The 20,228-nt window shown below is 38.0% G+C and overlaps 1 non-coding gene across 1 annotated transcript; it reads left to right on the top strand.

Annotated features, from left to right (window-relative positions):
* Positions 1-18,449: 18,449 nt before the first annotated feature.
* Positions 18,450-18,557, top strand: LOC148545624 (small nucleolar RNA R71). The gene has a single exon (XR_015900970.1). It is a non-coding gene; the product is annotated as a small nucleolar RNA R71 (small nucleolar RNA).
* Positions 18,558-20,228: the final 1,671 nt, after the last annotated feature.

Here is a 20,228-nt window from a genome sequence, read left to right as displayed (position 1 = left end):
CCTAAGTACTTTGTTTTTCAGTATTACCACCGGATACATAAATACCACAGATACATAATTGGGTGAACCTTTTCGGATTGTGACTCAGCTGTGCTAGAGTCCCCAATTAGAGGTGTCCAGGGTTCTTAAGCAAACTCTGTTTTTGCTTTGGACCTCGACTTTAACTGCTCAGTCTCAAGTTTTCACTTGACACCTTCACGCCACAAGCACATGGTTAGGGACAGCTTGGTTTAGCCGCTTAGGCCAGGATTTTATTCCTTTAGGCCCTCCTATCCACTGATGCTCAAAGCCTTGGATCCTTTTTATTACCCTTGCCTTTTGGTTTTAAGGGCTATTGGCTTTTTGCTCTTGCCTTTTGGTTTAAAGAGCTTTTGGCTTTTTTTGCTTGCTTTTCTTTCTCTTTCTCTTTTTTTTTTTCTTTTTTTCGCCATTTTTCTTTTCTTCTTTTTATTTTCGCAAGCTTTTGTATTCACTGCTTTTTCTTGCTTCAAGAATCAATTTTATGATTTTTCAGATTATCAATAACATTTCTCCTTTTCATCATTCTTTCAAGAGCCAACATATTTAACATTCATAAACCACAATATCAAAAGACATATGCACTGTTCAAGCATTCATTCAGAAACAAAAAGTATTGCCACCATATCAAAATAATTAAACTAGTTTCAAGGATGAATTCAAAACCTTGTACTTCTTGTTCTTTTGTTTTTAGAACAGTTTTCAATTAAGAGGGGTGATGGATTCATAGGACATTCATAGCTTTAAGACATAGACACTTAGACACTAATGATCATATAGCAAAGACACAAACATAAATAAACATGAAGCATAGTAAACGAAAAATAGGAAAATTAGAACAAGGAGATTAAGGAACGGGTCCACCTTGGTGAGGATGGCGTCTTCCTCTTCTTGAAGAACCAATGGTGCTCTTGAGCTCCTCTATGTCTCTTCCTTGTCTTTGTTGCTCCTCCCTCATAGCTCTTTGATCTTCTCTAATCTCATGGAGGATGATGGAGTGCTCTTGGTGCTCCATCCTTAGTTGTCCCATGTTGGAGCTTAATTTTCCTAGGGAAGTGTTGATTTGCTCCCAATAGTTTTGTGGAGGGAAGTGCATCCCTTGAGGCATCTCAGGAATTTCATGGTGAGAAATTTCCTCATGCTCTTGTTGAGGTCCATGATCTCTTGTTTGCTCTATCCTTTTCTTAGTGATGAGCTTTTGAGATGAATCTCTCCATCTCCCATGACTCTGAGGTGGAAGCTTTTGCCTTCCCTTTCCTCTTTCTAGAGGTTTCTGTGGCCTTAGGTGTCATAAATGGTTATGGAAAAACAAAAAGCAACGCTTGTACCACACCAAACTTAGAAGGTTTTCTCGTCCTCGAGCAAAAGAAGAAAAGAGGGAGTAGAAGAAGAAGAAAATAGATGAGATGAAGAGGTGTGAGTGGTTCGGCCAAGGGGGTTTTAGGTGGTTATGATTTGTGAAAAGGAAGGAGTGATGGTTTGAATTTGAGTGGGTGGGTGTAGGTGGGTTGTATGATGGTTTTGGAGGAGTAATAGAGGTGATTGGTGGAGGTTATTTTGGGGAAGAATGTTATGGAAAGGTGTGAAGAGGAGAGAAGAAAAGAGGTGGGGTAGGTAGGGATCATGTAGGGTCCACAAATCCTGAGGGGTCAAGGACTTATCATCCCTGCTCCATTTAGGGGTGTAAACGCCCTTAGAGTGCAATCCTGGCGTTTAACGCCAGATTGCTGCTTGTTTCTAGCGTTTAACGCCACTTTCATGCTCTGTTCTGGCGTTAAACGCCAGTCTGGTACTTGTTTCTGGCGTTTAACGCCAGCTTGATGCTTCTTTCTGGCGTTAAACACCAGTTTGATGCTTCTTACTGGCGTTTAAACGCCAGTAAGTTCTTCCTCCAAGGTGAGCTATTTTTAATGCTATTTTTCATTCTGTTTTTGATTTTTCAGTAGTTTTTGTGACTTCACATGATCATCAACCTAAAGAAAACATAAAATAGAAATAGAAAATAAATAAATATAATTAAATAACATTGGGTTGCCTCCCAACAAGCGCTTCTTTATAGTCAATAGCTTGACAGTGAGCTCTCATGGAGCCTCACAGATGTTCAGAGCATTGTTGGGACCCCCCAACACCAAACTTAGAGGTTGAATGTGGGGGTTCAACACCAAACTTAGAGTTTGGTTGTGGCCTCCCAACACCAAACTTAGAGTTTGACTGTGGGGGCTTTGGTTGACTCTGCAGTGAGAGAAGCTTTTCATGCTTACTCTCCATTGTTACAGAAGGAGATCCTTGAGTTTTAAACACAAGGTTGTCCTCATTCAGTTGAAGGACTAACTCTCCTCTGTCCACATCAATCACAGCTCTTGCTGTGGCTAGGAAGGGTCTTCCAAAGATGATGGATTCATCCTCATCTTTCCCAGTGTCTAGGATTATGAAATCAGTAGGGATGTAAAGGCCTTCAACTTTTACTAACACGTCCTCTACTAGTCCATAAGCCTATTTTCTTGAGTTGTCTGCCATCTCTAATGAGATTCTGGCAGCTTGCACCTCAAAGATCCCAAGTTTCTCCATTACAGAGAGTGGCATTAAGTTTATTCCTGACCCCAAGTCACACAGAGCCTTCTCAAAGGTCTTGGTACCTATGTTACAGGGAATTAGAAATTTACCAGGATCCTGTTTCTTTTGAAGTAGAGTTTGCTGAACCAAAGCATTTAGTTCCTTGATGAGCAATGGAGGTTCATTCTCCCAAGTCTCATTACCAAATAATTTGGCATTCAGCTTCATGATTGCTCCTAAATATTGAGCAACTTGCTCTTCAGCAATGTCTTCATCTTCTTCAGAAGATGAATATTCATCAGAGCTCATGAATGGTAAAAAGAGGTTCAATGGAATCTCTATGGTCTCTAGATGAGCTTCAAATTCCTTTGGTTCCTCAAAAGGAAACTCCTTATTGGTCAGTGAACATCGCAGGAGGTTTTCCTCACTAGGATTCACGTCCTCCTCCCCCTCTTTGGGTTTGGCCACACCAAGTAAGGTAATGGCCTTGCACTCTCTTTTTGGATTCTCTTCTGTATTGCTTGGGAGAGTACTATGAGGGGTTTCAGTGACCCTTTTACTCAGTTGGCCCACTTGTGCCTCCAAATTTCTAATGGAGGAACTTGTTTCGTTCATGAAACTTAAAGTGGCCTTAGATAGATCAGAGACTATATTTGCTAAGTTAGATGGATTCTGCTCAAAATTCTCTGTCTGTTGCTGAGAGGATGATGGAAAAGGCTTGCTATTGCTAAACCTGTTTCTTCCACCATTATTAAAGCCCTGTTGAGGCTTTTGTTGATCCTTCCATGAGAAATTTGGATGATTTCTCCATGAGGGATTATAGGTGTTTCCATAGGGTTCTCCCATGTAATTCACCTCTGCTATTGCAGGGTTCTCAGGATCATAAGCTTCTTCTTCAGAAGATGCCTCTTGAGTACTGTTGGATGTAGCTTGCAATCTATTCAGACTCTAAGAAATCATATTGACTTGCTGAGTCAATATTTTATTCTGAGCCAATATGGCATTCAGAGTATCAATTTCAAGAACTCCCTTCCTCTGAGGCATCCCATTACTCACAGGATTCCTTTCAGAAGTGTACATGAACTAGTTATTTACAACCATGTCAATGAGTTCCTGAGCTTCTGCAGGCGTTTTCTTTAGGTGAATGGATCCACCTGCAGAATGGTCCAATGACATCTTTGATAATTCAGACAGACCATCATAGAATATATCCAGGATGGTCCATTCTGAAAGCATGTCAGAAGGACACTTTTTGGTCAGTTGCTTATATCTCTTCCAAGCTTCATAGAATGATTCACCTTCTTTCTGTTTGAAGGTTTGAACATCCACTCTAAGCTTGCTAATCTTTTGAGGAGGAAAGAACTTGGCTAAGAAAGCCGTGACCAGCTTATCCCAAGAGTTCAGGCTGTCTTTAGGTTGAGAGTCCAACCATATTCTAGCTCTGTCTCTTACAGCAAATGGGAAAAGCATAAGCCTGTAGACCTCAGGATCAACCCCATTGGTCTTAACAGTATCACAGATTTGCAAGAATTCAGTTAAGAACTGAAAAGGATCTTCTGATGGAAGTCCATAAAACTTGCAATTCTGTTGCATCAGAGAAACTAATTGAGGCTTTAGCTCAAAATTGTTTGCTCCAATGGCAGGGATTGAGATGCTTCTTCCATGTAAGTTGGAATTTGGTGCAATAAAGTCACCAAGCATCTTCCTTGCATTTCCACCATTATTATTATTTTCGGCCATGTCTACTTCTTTTTCGAAAATTTCTGTCAGATTTTCTCCAAAGAGTTGTGCTTTAGTTTCCCTTAGCTTCCTCTTCAGAGTCCTTTCAGGTTCAGGATCGCCTTCAACAAGAATGTTCTTATCCTTGTTCCTGCTCATATGAAAAAGAAGATAACACAAAAGAAAATATGGAATCCTCTATGTTACAGTATAGAGATTCCTTATGTAAGTATAAGAAGAGAAGAATAGAAGAGGAAAAAGATGAGAATTTGAACACAAAAGAGAAGAGTGGGTTCGAATTTTTGAGTGAAAGAGGGGTGTTAGTAGATAAATAAATAATTAGGAGGAGGTGAGAGAGAAGAATTTTCGAAAATAATTGAAAAGAAAAGAAAAGAAAAATATTTTTGTTTTTATTTTATTTATTAATTAGTATTCGAAAAAGTTAGAAGAAATAATTAATTAATTAAAAAGATTTTTGAAAAAGAGGGAGGTGATTTTCGAAAATTAGGAGAGAGAAATAGTTAAGTAGTTTTGAAAAAGATAAGAATCAAACAAGATAAGATTAATTAAAAAAAAGATTTGAAAATCAATTTTGAAAAGATAAGAAGTTAGATAAGAGGTTAGAAAAGATTTTGAAATTGATTTTGAAAAAGATGTGATTGAAATTTATTTTGAAAAAAGATTTGAAAAAGAAATTTTAAAAAGATTTGATTTTGGAAATTAAAGTTGATTACTTGCCTAACAAGAAATTAAAAGATATGAATTTAAAACTTAAAGATTGAACCTTTCTTAATAGGCAAGTAACAAACTTTAAAATTTTTGTATCAACCACATTAATTATTAGCATTAATTTCGAAAATATGAAATGGAATTAAGAAAAAAATTTTGAAAATAAATTTTTGAAAATTTCAAAATTGTGAAAGAAAAAATGAAAAATATTTGATTTTTGAAAAAGATTTGAAAAAGATAGAATTTTTAAATTGAAAATTTGATTTGACTCATAAGAAACAACTAAATTTTGAAAAATTTTTGAAAAAGTCAACTCAAATATTCAAAATTTATGAGAAGAATAAAGGAAATATATTTTTTTGATTTTTTAATTTTTAATGAAGAAAGAGAAAAACATTAAAAAGACTTAAAACATGAAAATTATGAATCAAAACACATGATGCATGAAAGAACACTTTGAATGTCAAGATGAACACCAAGAACACTTTGAATGTCAAGATGTACACCAAGAACTTATTTTTGAAAATTTTTAAGAAAAAAAAACATGCAAGACACCAAACATAGAAATTACACTAACAAATTGAAAATGCATATGAAAAATAAGAAAAGACACCAAACAAGAAAAATTTAAAGATCAAACAAAGAAATTCATCAAGAACAACTTGAAGATCATGAAAAACAAATGCATGAGTTTTCGAAAATTTTAAGAAAAATTAACAAGATGCAATTGACCCCAAACTTAAAAATTCACACAAAACTTAAACAAGAAACACAAAATTATTTTTGGTTTTATTGATTTTTAAAAAATTTTTTGGATTTTCGAAAATTATTTTGGGAAAAACAAAAAAGAAGAAAATTTTTTTTTGTATTTTTCGAAAATAAGAAATAAAAAGCTTAAAATTAAAATAAAATTACCTAATTTGAGCAACAAGATGAACCGTCAGTTGTCCAAACTCGAACAATCCCCGGCAACGGCGCCAAAAACTTGGTGTGAGAAATCATGATCGTTCATTCCTTGGTAACGGCGTCAAAAATGTAATACGCACGTTCATAATTTTAGTTCTTTGTCACAACTTCGCACAACTAACCAGCAAGTGCACTGAGTCGTCCAAGTAGTAAACCTTACGTGAGTAAGGGTCGATCCCACGGAGATTGTCGGCTTGAAGCAAGCTATGGTCACCTTGTAAATCTCAGTCAGGCAGATTCAAATGGTTATGGAGTTTTAATAATTAAAATATAATTAAAATATAAAATAGGATAGAAATACTTATGTAATTCACTGGTGAGAATTTCAGATAAACATATAGAGATGCTTTTGTTCCTCCCGAACCTCTGCTTTCCTGCTGTCTTCATCCAATCCTTCATACTCCTTTCCATGGCAAGCTTTATGTAGGGAATCACCGTTGTCAATGGATACTTCCCGTCCTCTCAATGAAAATGGTCCAAGATGCGCTGCACTGCACGGCTAATCATCTGTCGGTTCTCGATCATACTGGAATAGGATTCAGTAATACTTTTTCGTCTGTCACTACGCCCAGCACTCGCGAGTTTGAAGCTCGTCACAGCCATCCCTTCCCAGATCCTACTCGGAATACCACAGACAAGGTTTAGACTTTCTGGATCTCAAGAATGGCCGCCAATAATTCTAGCCTATACCACGAAGACTCTGATCGTAGATCAAAAGGCTAAGAGATACACATTCAAGCTTGTTACATGTAGAACGGAAGTGTTTGTCAGGCACGCGTTCATAAGTGAGAATGATGATGAGCGTCACATAATCATCACATACATCATGTTCTTGTGTGCGAATGAATATCTTAGAGAAGAAATAGGCTTGAATTGAATAGAAAAACAATAGTACTTTGCATTAATTCATGAGGAATAGCAGAGCTCCACACCATAATCTATGGTGTGTAGAAACTCTACCGTTGAAAATACATAAGTGATAATGGTCCAGGCATGGCCAAATGGACAGCCTTCCCAAATGGCATATGAATTCGAAAATAGGGAAAAAGACCCGTAGTACAATAGTAAAGAGTTTTATTTATACTAAACTAGTTACTAGGGTTACAAAAATAGGTAAATGATGCAGAAATCCACTTTCGGGCCCACTTGATGTGTGCTTGGGCTGAGCATTGAAGCTTTGACGTGTAGAGGTCTTTCTTGGAGTTGAATGCCAGTTTGTAACCTGTTTCTGGCGTTTAACTCTGCTTTGCAACCTGTTTCTGGCGTTTAGCTCCAGAATAGGGCAGAGAGCTGGCGTTGAACGCCAGTTTGCGTCATTTAAACTTGGGCAAAGTATAGACTATTATATATTTCTGGAAAGCCCTCGATGTCTACTTTCCAACGCAATTGAGAGCACGCCATTTGGTCTCTTGTAACTCCAGAAAATCCACTTTGAGTGCAGGGAGGTCAGAATCCAACAGCATCTGCAGTCCTTCTTCAACCTCTGAATCTGATTTTTGCTCAAGTCCCTCAATTTCAGCCAGAAAATACCTAAAATCACAGAAAAACACACAAACTCATAGTAAAGTCCATAAATGTGAATTTTATTTAAAAACTAATAAAAATATACTAAAAACTAACTAAATCATACTAAAAACTATGTAAAAACAATGCCAAAAAGCGTATAAATTATCCGCTCATCACCACCTACAACTATTCACTTCCATATGACCCTAACCTTTATCCACCCCAATTTCAATCCAATTACCCCCAAGAACCACCACTTCCATATGCACCATGTCCATATCCATCAACCCAAGAATCACAGGCTCACCTCAAGGAAACAGTAGATTAATTTCATGCAACCCTTCATCAACTGGAACAAGTGATAAATCAATTAGCTTCCTGACGTTCGGACACTTAAGGAACCCCCATGGCTTCATGTGGAGAATCTAATGAAGAACGTAGCATGAAAGAGACACTAGAAACTCTGGTGGACAGTGAGCAGCATGACTTTGTATCGGAACAATTAGAGGAAGCTGTAATCGTTAAAGAGGAAGAAGTGGTCGAAGACTTAGGAGATGCGGAATGTCCATGGGAAAGTCCAATCATAGAACCCCCTTCTAAGGAGTTTGAATTTGATGTTGAGGAGGGTGTACAACCTCCAAGGCATATCATGGTTGAAGACTTTGAAGGGGATGATCAAGAGATGGATTCAATCATTGATGAATTCTTATCTACATTTGAATCCTCTCCCATTGGACTTGACATGGAGATTAAAAAAGAAGAAGCACAACCTCCCATGCCCTTGGTGAACAATGAAAGAGAGATCGAATTGGAAGAAAGCTACCAAGAGGAAGAGGTTGAAATTGAAGAAGCTTGCAAGGAGGTGGAAGTTGTCAAGGAAGAGCTCAAGGGAATGGAGCTGGAAATCACCTTACCAAAATTGTTGGAGACCTCTCCCCCAAAGCCATCACCGTCCATCCCTTCATTCAAGTGGGTAAATCTTTCATCTCTAAGTTTAATTAGCCCACTTGAATATGCTTTGCTTGAGACGGATGGGCAACTTAGAGTTCTTGTGGCTATAAGAGTAAAAGGGAGTTGGTTAGTGGTAAGAGTTGTCATGCAAGGTTCAATATGGTTGCATACTCCAAATTGAAGTATAAGGGTTGGTATAATTCTCAATTGAATGGGTCTAGGAAATTGTTTGGATGTCTCCGTAAGAATTCCGACTGTTCACCACACAAGTGGAAAAATGATGATCAACAAGAAGACGGGTGCAAAAGCAAAGTTTGGGACCCCGGAATTCATTCTGGCAATCAACACTCTTGGGGCCTTGTCACTTGCTTTAACTTGCTTGAAGGCTTTATGCAACTAGTGTGGGATCCCGGAGGCTATTGGAATTACAAACACTGGTGGGGATTCCTGGATGAGTTCAAACACAAGCCTCCATGACAAGAAGCTCCCCAAATGTCCAACTTAAGGACTTTAACTAAAAATGCTAGGTGGGAGACAACCCACCATTGTATGATCATTTTTTTCAGTCTTGGTTTTATTTTATTTTATTTTATTCTTAGTTTTATTTTATTCTATTTTTCTTAGTGTTCATGCATATAGTCTGCATTTGCATCTGCATTCTGCATAAAAAAAAAGAAAAAAATAAAAAAATGCACGCGACACGCGAGCGTCGCTGACGCGTACACGTCATATGTGCGCATGCGAAGCAAAGAAGAACGAAACAGAGAGCTACGTGGGAGCGTGGCTGGAGGTGTGCCTTAGGCACAAACACGGCCACGCGTACGCGTCCCTGACGCGTACGCGTCACTTGCAAAATCATCCCTCCACGCGTGCGCATTGATGACGCGAATGTGTGACCCTACAAATCGGCGTAAACAAGGTTTGGGCAGAGAGTTGTGATGGCATGATGCTAGCATGGTGCTAGGAGCACAAGAAATGTCACGCGTGCGCGTCCCTGACGTGTACGCGTCATTTTTCCCTCCAGACCATCCATGCGTGCGCGTCCCTCACGCGCACGCGTCGGTTGAATTTTTAGCAATAATGCATATGGGACAGAGAGTTGTGCGTGCGCGAGGCTGCCTCCGCGCCAAACGGACAACCCATCCATGCGTACGCGTCCCTGACAAGTCCGCGTCAATTGAAAATAGCACAACTCACGCGAACGCATGATACACGCGTCCGCGTCGCATGCGACGCACAGTTTAACTAGATCTGTGCCAGAATTCTTATCTTTTCTCCCCCAATCCTAATTCTTTCTTCTCTCTTCTTAATTTTTTTCTTCTCCTTCTTTCTTCCCTCCTTTTTACTCCTTTCTTCATTCTTTCTTACTTTCTTCTTCTTCCTCTCTTTAACTTCTCATCCTTCTTCACTTTCATTCTATATTTACTTAATTTATTTGCATACTTTCATTCATTGCATTTTAATTTTTTACATATTTCTATCTCCTTTTCTAAATTTATTATTTTTCATTGGTGTTAAATTTTCTTATTCAACTGTTACATCTTTTCTTGAATTATTCTTGTTCTTCATGACTTGTTTTATTCTGATTGGGTATTATTATTCATAAGTCAATGCTAATCTTTTATGATACTTGCATTCCATTTGCATTGCTATGCATTTACACCGTCTTTTATTGCCCACACTCTTCCCCCATTGTTGCAATTTTTGAACTATTGATATGCCATTCACTTCTACTGTTTTCTCACTTGCATGTTGTAGCTACCATGTAATTGAGACTCTCATCATTTGGCATTAACCCAACCATATTTTAAACTGTTTCCTATCTTTGTTTTTGGGTTACTTTTCTTCTTTTTCCTCTTCTTTCAGGATGGCCACCGAGGAAGGGAAACATAAAACTTCTCAATGGGGCAATAGACAAGTCCATCTGCACAATTTTTGGAGAAAAGCATCAGTTGTAGCATCCCGTCCACTTGCACTTCTTTGCATGCACCGAGGACGGTGCAATCTTTAAGTGTGGGGAGGTCGATACCGATCTCCATGGGTTAGTTATTTTCTTCTCAAACACCAATATTTTATTTTCTTTGTTTGTTCATTGTTGTATTTGCATATTTGATTGCATATTTGTTTGATTTTGTGCATATTTTACCACCACTTGGTTAAAGTAATATTTTTTTTCCAAGAAACTTTTTATAGCATTTCACTAATTTGAATAAAATTTTTTTTGATAAACTTGTTTAAAGGAATATTATACTGGAACATGGTTTGAACTCGAACACACAAAACCTGTGAGATTTTTGAGCCTATTTGAATTGGTTGCATTTTATCAACCAATATTTTATTTTTTAGTGTGTGTGTTATTCTCTCTAAAATTATGATCTTTGTCTTACTTGATTCTATATTTCCATGGTTTGATGTATGCATGCACTTATATGATTGAGGCCTTTATTTCACTGAGCTTATATACCCATATGGCCTTTTCCTTTCATTATCCTTTGCAAACCAATGTTGAGCCTGTTATACCCCTTTGTTCTTTACTTTAGCTCATCACTAACTCTAAGCGGTTTGTTTTTAGAAATTAAGTATGTTAAACTTCTTTATGAAAATGTGAAAGAAATGTTTTAGGACATGTTCATGCATCTAATAATTTAATCATATGTATTAAGAAAAAAACAAAAGAAAAAAAATATATATATATAAATAAAAATAAAAATAAAAATAAAAAAAGAAAAAAATAAAGGAGAAAAAGAAAAGAAAAAGAGCAAATAATAAAAGGAGACAAAATGTCCCAAAGTAAATGGTGATAGCAATGCATATGTACTGTACTCGAATCAGAATGCATGAATATGTGGAAAACATGGTTAATGGATAGTTAGGTTTTGTACTTTGATTACATGAATTGTCTTAAGTTAGGTGGGAAAAGTTTAATTTAATTAAGGATTCAGATTTTAGTCCACTTGGCCAAATACAATCCTACCTTGACCCTAACCCCATTACAACCCTTAAAAGATCTCTTGATATGTGTATCTGTGCATTAATTCTTTGTTGATTGGTAGAAGAAGAGCAAGTCTTAGAAAACAAGATTAGTAGAGAATTGAGAGATCGAACCTTAAACACTTGAGAGATTAGAGTGTATACACTTTCGGTGAGGGTTCGATGCTCGATTCTTTGTTCTCGGCTTTCATAAGCTATTTTCTTCTGCAAGTTTACTTGTACTTTATTTTGTGATTTGAATTAGTGAAATTTAGTTCATATTTGTTCTTAAAAGATTTGTTTACATTTAATTAAGTAGGTAAAAGTATTTTGTATTTAGTTGCATTCATATAGATAGGTTTCATTTCATAAGTTTTACCATTCCTCTTCACTCTTATAGCTTCTGGTGCACGAAATTGTGATCCCCGGCAACGGCGCCAAAAACTTAGTGCACGAAGTTGTGATCATCAATGGTGCCATCAACATGGTACGCTCAATTGTAATCTCAACTTTTTATCACAACTTCGCACAACTAACCAGCAAGTGCACTGGGTCGTCCAAGTAATAAACCTTACGCGAGTAAGGGTCGATCCCACAGAGATTGTTGGTATGAAGCAAGCTATGGTCATCTTGTAAATCTCAGTCAGGCGGATATAGAATAGTTATGGAGTTTTCGAATATTAATAATAAAATAGGGATAGAAATACTTATGTAAATCCTTGGTGAGAATTTCAGATAAATGCATGGAGATGCTTTCGTCCCTCTAAACCTCTGCTTTTCTTGCTGTCTTCATCCAATCAGTCTTACTCCTTTCTATGGCTGGCTTTATGTAAGGACATCACCGTTGTCAATGGCTACTTTTGATCCTCTCTGGAAAATGGTCCGATGCGCTGTCACTGCATGGCTAATCGTCTGGAGGCGTCACCCTTGCCAATGGCCGTATCCTATCCTCTTGTGAAAATGGTCCAAATGCTCTGTCACAGCACCGCTAATCATCTGAGGTTCTCGATCATACTGGAATAGGATTCACCCTTCTTTTGCGTCTGTCACTACGCCCAGTACTCGCGAGTTTGAAGCTTGTCACAGTCATTCAATCCCTGAATCCTACTCGGAATACCACAGACAAGGTTTAGACTTTCCGGATTCTCATGAATGCCGCCATCAATCTAGCTTACACCACGAAGATTCTGATTAAGAGATCTAAGAGATACTCATTCGATCTAAGGTAGAAAGGAAGTGGTTGTCAGGTACGCGTTCATAAGGAATGATGATGATTGTCACGTTCATCACATTCAGGTTGAAGTGCGAATGAATATCTTAGAAGCGGAATAAGTTGAATTGAATAGAAAAACAGTAGTACTTTGCATTAATCTTTGAGGAACAGCAGAGCTCCACTCCTTAATCTATGGAGTGTGGAAACTCTACCTTGAAAATACATAAGTGAAAGGTCCAGGCATGGCCGAATGGCCAGCCCCCATGATCTAAGAACTAGGCGTCCCAAGATGTCTAGTACAATAGTAAACAGTCATATTTATACTAAACTAGTTACTAGGGTTTACAGAAGTAAGTAATTGATGCATAAATCCACTTCCGGGGCCCACTTGGTGTGTGCTTGGACTGAGCTTGAATGTTACACGTGCAGAGGCTCTTTCTGGAGTTGAACGCCAGGTTGTAACGTATTTCTGGCGTTCAACTCTGGTTTGTGACTTGTTTCTGGCGTTTAACTCCAGACAGCAGCATAGAACTGGCGTTCAACGCCATTTTACGTCATCTAAACTCGGCCAAAATATAGACTATTATACATTGTTGGAAAGCCCTGGATGTCTACTTTCCAACGCAATTGGAAGCGCGCCATTTTGAGTTCTGTAGCTCCAGAAAATCCACTTTGAGTATAGGGAGGTCAGAATCCAACAGCATCAGTAGTCCTTCTTCAACCTCTGAATCTGATTTTTGCTCAAGTCCCTCAATTTCAGCCAGAAAATACTTGAAATCACAGAAAAACACACAAACTCATAGTAAAGTCTAGAAATTTGAATTTAACATAAAAACTAATGAAAACATCCCTAAAAGTAACTAGATTCTACTAAAAACATACTAAAAATAATGCCAAAAAGCGTATAAATTATCCGCTCATCACAACACCAAACTTAAATTGTTGCTTGTCCCCAAGAAACTGAAAATCAAATAGGATAAAAAGAAGAGAATATACTATAAATTCCAAACTATCAATGAAACATAGCTCCAATCAGATGAGCGGGACTTGTAGCTTTTTGCCTCTTGAATAGTTTTGGCATCTCGCTTTATTCATTGAAGTTCAGAATGATTGGCATCTATAGGAACTCAGAGTTCAGATAGTGTTATTGATTCTCCTAGTTCAGTATGATGATTCTTGAACACAGCTACTTTATGAGTCTTGGCCGTGGCCCTAAGCACTTTGTTTTCCAGTATTACCACCGGATACATAAATGCCACAGACACATAATTGGGTGAACCTTTTCAGATTGTGACTCAGCTTTGCTAAAGTCCCCAATTAGAGGTGTCCAGGGTTCTTAAGCACACTCTGTTTTTGCTTTGGACCTTGACTTTAACCGCTCAGTCTCAAATTTTCACTTGACACCTACACGCCACAAGCACATGGTTAGGGACAGCTTGGTTTAGCCGCTTAGTCCAGGATTTTATTCCTTTAGGCCCTCCTATCCACTGATGCTCAAAGCCTTGGGATCCTTTTTATTTACCCTTGCCTTTTGGTTTTAAGGGTTATTGGCTTTTTGCTCTTGCCTCTTGGTTTTAAGAGCTTTTGGCTTTTTCTGCTTGCTTTTCTTTTTCTTTCTATTTTTTTCGCTATTTTTTTTCTCTTTTTTTTTTCTGCAAGCTTTGTTCTTTGATGCTTTTTCTTGCTTCAAGAATCATTTTTATGATTTTTTCAGATTATCAAATAACATGTCTCCTTGTCATCATTCTTTCAAGAGTCAACATATTTAACATTCATAAACAACAACTTCAAAAGACATATGCACTGTTCAAGCATTCATTCAGAAAACAAGAAGCATTGTCACCACATCAATATAATTAAACTAAGTTCAAGGATAAATTCGAATCTCATGTACTTCTTGTTCTTTTGAATTAAAACAGTTTTCATTTAAGAGAGGTGATGGATTCATAGGACATTCATAACTTTAAGACAAAGTTACTAAATACTAATGATCATGTAATGAAGACACAAACTTAGATAAGCACTTAACATAGAAACGAAAAACAGAGAATGTAAGAACAAGGAATGAGTCCACCTTAGTGATGGTGGTGTTTCCTTCTTGAGGAACCAATGATGTCCTTGAGCTCTTCTATGTCTCTTCCTTGTCTTTGTTGCTCCTCCCTTATTGCTTTTTGATCTTCTCTAATTTCATGAAGGATGATGGAGTGCTCTTGATGTTCCACCCTTAGTTGTCCCACGTTGGAACTTAATTCTCCTAGGGAGGTGTTGATTTGCTCCCAATAGTTTTGTGGAGGGAAATGCATTTGAGGCATCTCCGGGATCTCATGGTGATGAGCTTCATGCGCCTCTTGAGCTCCATAAATGGGCTCTCTTGCTTGCTCCATCCTTTTCTTAGTGATGGGCTTCTCTTCCTCAATGGGATTGTCTCCTTCTATGAAAGCTCCAGCTGAGTAACATAGATGGCAAATAAGATGAGGAAAAGCTAGCCTTGCCATGGGGGAGGACATTTCGACTATTTTGTAGAGTTCAAGGGAGATGACTTCATGAACTTCTACTTCCTCTCCAATCATGATGCTATGAATCATGATGGCCCGATCCACCGTAACTTCGGATCGGTTGCTAGTGGGGATGATGGAGCGTTGTATGAACTCTAACCATCCTCTAGCTACAGGCTTGAGGTCCAGTCTTCTTAGTTGAACCGGCTTGCCTTTGGAGTCAATCTTCCATTGAGCTCCTTCCACACATATGTCCATGAGGACTTGGTACAACCTTTGATTAAAGTTGACCCTTCTAGTGTAGGGGCGTGCATCTCCTTGCATCATAGGCAAGTTAAACGCCAACCTCATATTTTCCGGACTAAAATCTAAGTATTTTCCCTGAACCATGGTGAGATAATTCTTTGGGTCCGGGTTCTTACTTTGATCATGGTTCCTAGTGATCCATGCATTGGCATAGAACTCTTGAACCATTAGGATGCTGACTTGTTGGATGGGTTTTGTTAGAACTTCCCAACCTCTTATTTGGATTTCATGTCGGATCTCCGGATACTCATTCTTCTTGAGCTTGAAAGGGACCTCAGGGATCACCTTCTTCTTGGCCACAACATCATAGAAGTGGTCTTGATGAGCTTTGGAGATGAATCTTTCCATTTCCCATGACTCGGAGGTGGAAGCTTTTGTCTTCCCTTTCCCTTTTCTAGAGGATTCTCGGTCTTAGGTGCCATCAATGGTAATGGAAAAACAAAAAGCTTATGCTTTTACCACACCAAACTTAGAATTTTTGCTCGCCCTCAAGCAAGAGAATAAAGAATAGATGAAGAAGAAGAAGAAATGGAGGAGAGGGAGAGGGAGATGTGTTTCGGTCAAGAAGGGGAAGAGAGGGTTATGTTGTGTGAATTTGAAGAAGAATGGAGGGCTATATATAGGGAAGGGAGGGGGGTAAGGTTTCGGCCATATAGGGTGGGTTTGGGTGGGAAATTGCTTTTGAATTTTGAAGGTAGGTGGTGTTTATGAGGTAGGTTTATGGGGAAGAGTGGATGGATGTGAGTGGTGAAGTGGTGATAGGGAAGAGGGATTGAGGTGATTGGTGAAGAGTTTTGGGGAAGAGTGTTTATGGGATTGTGTGAAAGAGGGGTGAGGAGAAGTGAGTGGAGGTAGGTGGGGATCCTGTGGGGTCCACAGATCCTGAGGTGTTCAAGGATTTACAACCTTGCACCAAATTAGGCATGCAAAATGCCCTTGCATATAACTCTGGGCGTTCAGCGTCAGATTGGTGCTTGTTCTGGGTGTTGAACGCCCATTTGTTGCCCATTTCTGGCGTTGAACGCCAGAACCATGCTTGTTCTGGGCGTTCAGCGCCAGCTCTTTTCCAGGGTACAATTCTGGCGTTCAAACGCCCAGATGCTGCCCATTTTGGGCGTTCAGCGCCAGAACCATGCTCTGTTCTGGCGTTTAGGTCTTCCTCCAGGGTGTGATTTTTCTTCTGCTGTTTTTGATTCTGTTTTCAATTTTTATATTTATTTTGTGACTCCACATGATCATGAACCTAATAAAACATGAAAAACAATAAAAATAGAAATTAGATAAAAATTGGGTTGCCTCCCAACAAGCGCTTCTTTAATGTCAATAGCTTGACAGTGGGCTCTCATGGAGCCTCATAGATGTTCAGAGCATTGTTGAGACTTCCCAACACCAAACTTAGAGTTTGGATATGGGAGTTCAACACCAAACTTAGAGTTTGGTTGTGGCCTCCCAACACCAAACTTAGAGTTTGACTGTGGGGGCTCTGGTTGACTCTGTTTTGAGAGAAGCTTAATGTGCCTCTTTTCCATGTTTACAGAAGGGTAACCTTGAGTTGTAAACACAAGGGAGTCCTCATTCAATTGGAGGACTAATTCACCTCTGTCAACATCAATCACAGCTCTTGCTGTGGCTAGGAAAGGTCTTCCAAGGATGATGGATTCATCCTTATCCTTCCCAGTATCAAGGATTATGAAATCAGCAGGGATGTAAAGGCCTTCAACCTTTACTAACACGTCCTCTACTTGTCTATAAGCCTGTTTTCTTGAATTGTCTGCCATCTCTAATGAGATTTTAGTAGCTTGCACCCCAAAAATTCCCAGTTTCTCTATTACAGAGAGGGGCATGAGGTTTATCCCTAAACCAAGGTCACACAGAGCCTTTTCAAAGATCATGTTGCCTATGGTACAAGGTATTACGAACTTTCCAGGATCCTGTTTCTTCTGAGGCAATGTCAGTTGATCCAGATCACTTAGTTCATCTTCCCAAGTCTCAATACCAAATAATTTGACATTCAGCTTCATGATTGCACCAAGGTACTTGGTAACTTGCTCTTCAGTAACATCCTCATTCTCTTCAGAAGATGAATACTCGTCAGAGCTCATGAAGGGTATAAGGAGGTTCAATGGAATCTCTATGGTCTCTAGATGAGTCTCAGATTCCTTTGGTTCCTCAAAGGGAAACTCCTTATTGATCACTGGACGTCCCAGGAGGTCTTCCTCACTGGGATTTACGTCCTCCCCTTCCTCTCCAGGTTCGGCCGTGTTGACTATGTCAATGGCCTTGCACTCTCCTTTTGGATTTTCTTCTGTATTGCTTGGGAGAGTACTAGGAAGGATTTCAGTGATTCTTTTACTCAGCTGGCCCACTTGTGCCTCCAAATTTCTAATGGAGGACCTTGTTTCATTCATGAAACTTACAGTGGCCTTAGATAGATCAGAGACTAAGTTTGCTAAATTAGAGGTATTTTGTTCAGAGTTCTCTGTCTGTTGCTGAGTGGATGATGGAAAAGGTTTACTATTGTTAAACCTATTTCTTCCACCATTATTAAAGCCTTGTTGAGGCTTTTGTTGATCCTTTCATGAGAGATTTGGGTGATTTCTCCATGAGGGGTTATAAGTGTTTCCATAAGGTTCACCCATGTAATTCACCTCTGCTATTGCAGGGTTTTCAGGATCATAAGCTTCTTCTTCAGAAGATGCCTCTTGAGTACTGTTGGATGCAGCTTGCATTCCATTCAGACTCTGAGAAATCATATTGACTTGTTGAGTCAATATTTTATTCTGAGCCAATATGGCATTCAGAGTATCAATTTCAAGAACTCCCTTCTTCATAGGCGTCCCATTACTCAGAGGATTCTTCTCAGAAGTGTACATGAACTGGTTATTAGCAACCATGTCAATGAGTTCTTGAGCTTCTACAGGTGTTTTCTTTAGGTGAATGGATCCCCCTGTAGAAGTATCCAATGACATTTTAGCCAATTCAGATAGACCATCATAGAATATATCCAGGATGGTCCATTCTGAAAGCATGTCAGAAGGACACTTTTTGGTCAGTTCTTTGTATCTCTCCCAAGCTTCATAGAGGGATTCACGTTCTTTTTGTCTGAAGGTTTGAACATCCACTCTAAGCTTATTCAGCTTTTGAGGAGGAAAGAACTTGGCTAAGAAAGCTTTGACCAGCTTATCCCAAGAGTTCAGGCTATCTTTGGGTTGAGAGTCCAACCATACTCTAGCTCTGTCTCTTACAGCAAAAGGGAAAAGCATGAGCCTGTAGACTTCAGGATCTACTCCATTAGTCTTAACAGTATCACATATCTGCAAGAATTCAGTTAAGAACTGAAAAGGATCTTCAAATGGAAGTCCATGAAACTTGCAGTTCTGCTGCATCAGAGAAACTAATTGAGGTTTCAGCTCAAAATTGTTTGCTCCAATGGCAGGAATGGAGATGCTTCTTCCATGTAAATTGGAATTAGGTACAGTAAAGTCACCAAGCATTCTCCTTGCATTATTGTTGTTGGGTTTGGCTGCCATCTCCTTTACTTGTTCGAAATTTTCAATAAGGTTGTCTCTGGATTGTTGTAATTTAGCTTCTCTTAGTTTCCTCTTCAAAGTCCTTTCAGGTTCTGGATCAGCTTCAACAAGAATGCCTTTTTCCTTGTTCCTGCTCATAGGAAAGAAAAGAGAACAAGAAAAGAAGAGGAATCCTCTATGTCACAGTAAAGAGGTTCCTTATTGTTAGTAGATGAAGAAAAGGAATAGGGGTGAAGAAGAATGAAGAATCCAAACACAAGGTTAAGGATAGGAGCAGTGATGTGAGATGAAGAGAAGTGTTAGTAGATGAATAAATAATTAGAAGGAGATGAAGGAGAAGGATTTTCGAAAATTATTTTTGAAAAAGGGTTAGTGATTTTCGAAAATAGTTTTTGAAAAAGGTTAGTAATTTTCGAAAATTAAAATCAAAAATGAAAATAATTAGTCAATTAAAAAAAAAAATTTTGAAAAAGAGGGAAGATATTTTCGAAAATTAGAGAGAGAGAGTTAGTTAGGTGGTTTTGAAAAAGATAAGAAACAAACAAAAAGTTAGTTAGTTAGTTGAAACAAATTTGAAAATCAATTTTGAAAAGATAAGAAGATAGAAGGTTAGAAAAGATATTTTAAAATCAAATTTTTGAAAAAGATATGATTTTGAAAAAAAAAAAGATAAGATCAAAAGATATTTTTGAAAATATATGATTGAAATTAGTTTTGAAAAAGATTTGATTTTTAAAATCACAATTAATGACTTAATTCACAAGAAATCACAAGATATGATTCTAGAACTCAAAGTTTGAATCTTTCTTAACAAGCAAGTAACAAACTTGAAATTTTTGAATCAAAACATTAATTGATGATGTTATTTTCGAAAATTAGGAGATAGAGATAAGAAAAAGATTTTTGAAAAATATTTTTAAAATTTTCGAAAATAAATAAGAAAAATGAAAAAGATTTGATTTTTGAAAAAGATAAGATTTTTAAATTGAAAATTTGATTTGACTCATAAAAACAACTAGATTTTAAAAAGTTTTGAAAAAGTCAACTCAAATTTTCGAAATTTATGAGTGAAAAAGGGAAAGATATTTTTTTTATTTTTGAATTTTTTATGATGAGAGGGAAAAACATGAAAAATGATGCAATGCATGAAAGTTATGAATCAAAGTATGTGATGAATGCAAGAACATCATGAATGTCAAGATGAACACCAAGAACACTTTGAATGTCATGATGAACATCAAGACTTATTTTTGAAAAATTTTTAATGCAAAG

Source organism: Arachis ipaensis, chromosome B9, assembly GCF_059453495.1.
Source record: "Arachis ipaensis isolate K30076 ecotype BB chromosome B9, ASM5945349v1, whole genome shotgun sequence".
Classification (NCBI taxonomy): domain Eukaryota; kingdom Viridiplantae; phylum Streptophyta; class Magnoliopsida; order Fabales; family Fabaceae; genus Arachis; species Arachis ipaensis.
This window is presented reverse-complemented; position numbering and strand designations above follow the sequence as displayed.